This window comes from Sinohyriopsis cumingii, chromosome 2, assembly GCF_028554795.1.
Source record: "Sinohyriopsis cumingii isolate HCF-2022 chromosome 2, ASM2855479v2, whole genome shotgun sequence".
Taxonomy (NCBI): Eukaryota; Metazoa; Mollusca; class Bivalvia; order Unionida; family Unionidae; genus Sinohyriopsis; species Sinohyriopsis cumingii.
In genome coordinates this window covers 140,347,129-140,354,036 of record NC_142962.1, presented here as the reverse complement: position 1 = coordinate 140,354,036, position 6,908 = coordinate 140,347,129, and the positions used below count along the sequence as shown (strand labels likewise).

The 6,908-nt window shown below is 33.1% G+C and overlaps 1 long non-coding RNA gene across 1 annotated transcript; it reads left to right on the top strand.

Moving 5' to 3' along the window:
• Positions 1 to 270: 270 nt before the first annotated feature.
• Positions 271 to 5,604, top strand: LOC149805944 (uncharacterized). The gene is made up of 3 exons (XR_016419829.1): positions 271 to 495; positions 4,621 to 4,808; positions 5,328 to 5,604. It is a non-coding gene; the product is annotated as an uncharacterized LOC149805944 (long non-coding RNA).
• The last annotated feature ends 1,304 nt before the right edge of the window (positions 5,605 to 6,908 follow it).

Below are 6,908 nucleotides of genomic sequence, written 5' to 3'. Positions count from 1 at the left end.
TAGAATCTTATTGGCGAAACGTGTTTTATTTCATACCTATTTATTCATATGTGAAAATTAATTTTTTAATTTTTACGTATAAAAATTAAAGATTCTCCATCGTGCCACACGAAGCTTGATTATGTGTTCCTACATAAGCTATACGAGCAGCAATTAAAAAGAACACCTTTTGAGGTAAACAAATAAATAAAAACAACATTAGTTTTCAGACATGGAAATTAATTTGCATAGAAGAAATTTGACTCAACGCCGGTCGTATTGCAAGCTATTTCCCCTTCATTGACAACGACAATTAACACGCTGTGTGCATTGCTGAATAGGATTTGCAGTGTTGTCAAATATGATCAAATAGTTTACAGAATGATAAGTCATAGTTTACTGCGACAGACTTAGTCAACCCAATCCTACAGTTCTCTTGGTTAACTGATATTTATATGATCAACCGATGAAAGCGAGATGAATTTACGAAAGTGGGGTGAGGTGATGAGCTGAAGAGTGAGTATATATTCTTGTGACAAAAGTTATGAACTTCTATTCTGTCGCAAATTTGCTGTATAGTAAAATTATATTTTTCCTGTTCAAATTCCAGATATATTTCATCTTGTGTTAGTAAAAAAAAAAATGATATATTTTAACTCGTGGCTTCGCTACTCGTTTAAATGTCACGTTTTCTGTACCAAACGATGAAGTGTAGCGATAACAACTAACTAGAGGCCATTTCAGACGGGCCGAATGTTACCGTATTACTATTTTTGTACAGAGAGGGTACCACAAAAATACCATCATCACATTTCACTAAACCCCACCAACAGCCTATGAAAACAGTCAGCAGAATTGGCGGCAGGCATTATCTCTATTAAAGAGAGCAGGACTGTCTATTAAAGAGATCAGGACTGTCTACCATTATAAAAAAATATCACCACCACAATTAATTATCAGCCACCTATGAACTTAAGTAACACAGAAGCACTAAACAGACCAGGCGATGGGCAAAAACCCTATCAAGGAGTTTATCCCAAAGAACCCGACCCCCCTGTCTGTGACTATGCTAATTTAAGCAGATCCAATCCCTCCACCTATATATATATATATATATATATATATATATATATATATATATATATATATATATATATACGGTAAACCTGGCCGTAATATAAAAACAACTATTTCATCCCGACTAACGAATATAGCTATAGGAACATAACTGAAACATATGTAACTGATACCCCCACCCACAGAACACAAAATAAACAATGACCCACCAGAATATGCAAAGCTATCTGAACAGATATGGCCTGCTGGATAAAGTCAAGGGAAGAGACTATCATAATAGAGTCCATGCAGGTCCTGTCTGTACGTCATAAATCCCACTGAAAACAACAACAATACAATAACCTAACATACACACACACCATTTCTATCTATATGAACCAAACAAAAAGCAGGTAAGTATGCACAGCAGCAAAGTAAACTGCGTGCATGCACACACACACACAAAATTTTTTTACAACCAAATATGAATAACCCCCTAAACGACATTATACGGCGCACCTATATCCAAACTACCCCATTAAAATCTCAGTACTAACCTATGACCTATGATGCTAGAAACCTTGGGAACAACAACTACCAATGACTAATTACACCCAAGCCTGAAAAGCAATCACACAACTATCCAATTACAGATAGTACTAGTCCCCAGGGACTATTTACCAAGTCTACCATGCCACTACTGAAAATTAGATAGTTAACCCAAAGCTCTTAAGATGTGATGTAGATAGTGCCAGGCTATAATTTTAAAAAATTGCAGTTACAACACAACACACACAAACAGTACCACACCTGACTTTATGACTATGGTAAGTCACTCCAAATTAATAACGAAATGGTGATGACAGCAGAAACTTTCACCCTGAACTTTCACATAGAAAAACGAGTACGATCCTCAGTCTTATATGCATGTGACGTCGGGTTCAAGGCAAGGAAACAATCACAAGCACTAGTGTTTGCAAGTATTGACCTGTGAATGGAAACTGACCTATGTACCTAGTGGGAATGGAGTACAACTCAGAACCTACATGCAGGGCCAACTCTAGAAATATGGCGAAACGAAACAAAGAACAACCCTGATGAAGAAAAAAAAATATTTTAAAAAAATAAAATAAATAAATACAAATAAAACAAAATCACACATGAAATCCACAGTTGGGGGGATACATAAAACACAAACCATGACCTTTAGAAACGAAAAACAGGGTGACACCTCCAACTCTTCACCAGCATCTGCTGGAATGGGGTCATGGGCTGCCAGCGTAACTTTACGGGGCTCCCATTCTTCTAACTTTGATTGGACAATTTCAAAAATATCGGGAACATTTTCCGTGATAACCTGTGCAATGGGAACCATTTGGCTTTTCTTTTAAACTATATGTTATTGGTAAGAATTTGATACGGCACAGAATATTTTCATGAAAAATCCACAAAACATGTGGATCATGGAGGGTTTCACACAGGAGATTTTTTTATTTATGTATCTAAATATATAATGTGCCAAGAATATTATGGTACTTATCTTCGTTTCGTGGGAATAGGGTTGTATTAAAACATATCCTACATCTCATTTTTAACCAGAAATGTGTCAGTTCTCTCCCTTGAGCAGCTGGTAGAGGTTATCTACCAGTGTCTGACGTTTTATCAATAAACTACAAGGAAATTCTGTGAAAATACAAAATCACCTTATCAGTATAATAAATGTACTTATATTTATAGTACATTAAGGTGATTTATTGTAAGGTACTTTACTGACAAGATGTCAGACTCCTTCATTAGCAACTGTATACCCAATGGTTATAAATATTGTTGCTACCGCAACCGTTGATACTGCTACCTGTAACCAGAAGTTTGTTTTTATTATTACTGCTACAAAATAGTATAAAACCTACTTGATACCATTGGATATGAAACTAATGTAGTAAAAACAATTAATACAAATTTATACTTGTATCTTCACAGATGAGATGTGATTGTTTTCTGCTTGAAGAATAAGACTACCCACCCTATAATAATTTAAAAGAAACCTTTTGAAGATTTTTTAGGTACTCACAGCTCAGACTGTTGTAGCATCCATACCCCTGCATAAACATCTTCATTTGTGATTTTATTGTTATTTTAAACAGTTCCAAAAATAACTTATTATTGTTATGACAAAAACTGCCAGCACAATCCAACTATGCAATAAAGCAAATGCAAAATGAATAAATAAATAAAAATAAAAAGTATATACAGTACTGTATTTAACTTTTTAAAAGAAATATTAGAGAAAAATAAAAATTTTATGTAAACTTTCAGTCATAAAAACTATTTTTAGATGAATTAGTCTAAACAAATTCTAATACAGGTAGGCATTTAAATGGAATACATACCTGGATTGTCTTGTTAGAATGTCTTTATAGATTTCTTTTGAAAAGTAAGGAGGCAGGTGTTACCAATCCCTTTTGTTTTTCACTTTCACATGAATTAAACATTAATAGAAACAAGCTTTACACATAATATGACTTTTGGACTGGACATACACTCATAATTGTAAATTCTGAGTAATAAAAGCTGCAAATTCTGGATTGGCTGAGGCACATTTCCCCAAAATTTCCTTTTATATACCACATACATTTGTAAATTATGCCTCAAGAACAGTCTGGTTATATTCTCAATTGACTGCTTCATTAATTAACCCACAAAAAACTTCCCATTACTGGATTTGTTTTCAATATCAACGCTGTACAAAAAATGCTCACGTTTTGGAGAATCGTTCTTTTTTGCAGGCAATAAAATAAGTTGTTTGCACTTGCTATGAGCAAAAACAGTGAAAAGGAGTATACTTTATTTGCTAATTTGTTATTTCTGATGCTTTGACCTCCTCAGAAATACCATGTTTAATAACCTGAGATGAAATTTAAAATTTGGCCTGTTATCCCCATGAAGTGTTTACTATTCATGTAGGGGAAGATAATATCTTATATTTATGCATATTCATGTATTTCTTACACATATTTGTCGGTTTTATGTGTATTCATTTATTTATTTATTTATTCGTTAGTCTGTTCTTACATATGATCTTTTTTCTACTCCTTTCACTCTCGCTTCCCTCATTTGTTTGTACGTTTTTTAAAAACAATATACATTTTTTTTTTGTATCACTGACAAGCTGGAAAATCACTTGTCCTAATTCACTGAACTATATACTAGCAAACAAAAGCATAAATGGTCATTAGGCAAAAAGTTCTAAAGTATCACTTTGATAGAAGAAAATATCACAGGTGAAAAATGATTATTTGTCTATTAAAATTAGTTAATATCCTAGGTTTCAAAATGGAAATATAATTTCCTCTGTTATTAAAAGTTAATTTTGTTATATATTAAATTGTGGAGCTGTTGCTTCTAAAACCCTGTAATGAAAATTTCATATGGTGAGTGGAGTGAGATATGTGTGCAAAAGTGTAAAGATGCCTTAAATAGTAAAATATCTATTCATCCTTGTCACTCTTTCATTAAGCTTAGAATGTAATTTTAATTTTAATTTTTTTCTCATGTTTCTCATGAAGTATCTTTATTTCTTTATAGCAACAGATATGCCCTTGACTTTGAGCTCCTAGTTACACTTGATGAACTGGATGAACAATATGAGCTCATATGTCCAGATAGTTTGAACCAGAGCTCCGATTCAGAGAATCAAGATGATATCCTTGATGATATCTGCTTTCTTTCTACTGATATTTTGATGCCAGGCACCAAGAAAGAAGAGATAAATCGTACTTACCTTTATTTTTACTCTTTTATTTCTTTAAGTATATTTTTTGGAGAACAGTCCAAGTTCATCATTAAATTACTGCTGTCCTGTATGGGTTTTCAAGCAAGTGATTTTATAGTAGATCTCATATCAAATGAAACAAGATTAATAATTGATACCATTTCCTAGACTTGCTGTACAAAAGATATAAATTATGTGATAAGTTTAATACATTTTATTGATATTGATCACAAGTGTATTATTCTTTTTATTGTGGTGCAAACATTTATTGGAAGAAACCACAGAATGTATTTAATGAAGAAAAGAACATATGGAAGTCTCAAACCATATGCCCTTGACTTCAGTGACATCATGGCATCACTTGTGTTCGATTCAATTTTGTTTAATTATTGCAGATGGAATGCTAGGTTCTTCCAGAGTTTTGAGTATTTGATCAGTTGCATGGTTTATTATTGGTTTTTATAGTCATCTTACCACTTTATTAATAATTTGATACTCAAATACTTTTTTTCTCTTTCAGACTTGAACAACAGTACATCATGGTGTACAGAATATACATCTTCCATGCAAGAAAAAGAGGGTGAAAAGGGCCAAAAAGAAAAAAGATGTAGGTTTCTTTCCTGGATGCCCTTGACATAGAAGAATTGTGCGAAAAACCCCAGCAATTGATGACATTGAAATTGTGAATTCATCGACTAAGCCAAAAGGTAAAACACTTTGTCAGAGAACACGCAAGGTTTGTTTGTATGCACTGTCATGACAATTTTCTGTTGTGTTGAATAAATCTGTTATTACTTTGTACTTTGTTGTTATCACTCAGAGCATTTATGATAAGTTTATCATCATTAGAGTATCCAAGTAATTATTTAATGAAAAGGTTGGTTTTTGTGTGGCCTGTGTTTCCAACAGTCATATAACAGAAAGCAATTAAGAAAAGTGATGTTTATTATTTGCTTGGTTATATCATAAACATGAATCTGATTTTATTATTTCGCTTTGGATAGTTATATAAAACTAGTTTTATCTTTGATTGGCACTGAGCCAGTATAATTTAGAATATTCATCTCAGTGAAATCTACCTAGATTTCACTTGTTTAGAATTTGTCTTTGGAGACACAATTTATTGTTTGGTTATCTTCACTCTGGTAGCCTAAGTGGTTAGAGCATCTGCTTCCAATGCATGAGGTCACTGGTCCAAAGCCCGGCCAAGTCATACCAAAGACTTATAAAAATGGTACTTCCGGCTGCCTCACTTGGCAATCAGCATTGAGAGGTTAGTGTTAGGACTGGTTGACCTGGTGTCTGGATAATGTGACTGGCTGGTACATGATACTTCATTTCTGTGGTATGATTCCCCAGTGCTAGATTGTAAAAGCTGCATTAAACATCCGAATCACACACATACATGCACATATGCACACACCCACAAGCACACACAATAGAAGATATGATCTTTTAAAATCAGAGATTGAAGTTTGATTTTCACTTGTTCTTTTCCATATCACTCCTCTAATTTCTCTCATAGATTCTGTACACTTTATTATTTTCTAGTCTCCAAAAGGCTAAGGAAAAAGTGTCTTGAAAAGCAAAATTAAACGATCGATTTGTTGAGATCGATGACCAATATATTTGATCTTAAACTTTTTAAAGATGAACATAGTGGAGGATACTTATATTGAAGAATAATCATAGCTGATCTTAATGTAAAATTGTAAGGTACTATACAGAAGGAAATTTAAATTTTCATCCAGAGGATAGACAATTCAGATGTGAAAGGAAAAGGAATGGAGATAAGAAAAACTAGTATTAAAGTTCGATTATGAAAACAACCTTTGTGAAAAGGAAAGAAAGCTCAAAATGGGTGATTCCTAGATTGAAAGAAACATGTGTCTGTCTGAAGAAGAAGAAAAAAATTGTCTCGGCTGCAACTTTGCACTACAATGTTTTTATATCAAAATCTATTTGGATTGGAAATACACACTTTTTTAATGAAAAATATGTCTCAAAATTGATATTAGTAGGTCAGTTGCCATATTTTGATTACTGGGAGTAGATTTCGTTTTGAATTTAGATGATATGGTTGAACTTTATTATTCGATGA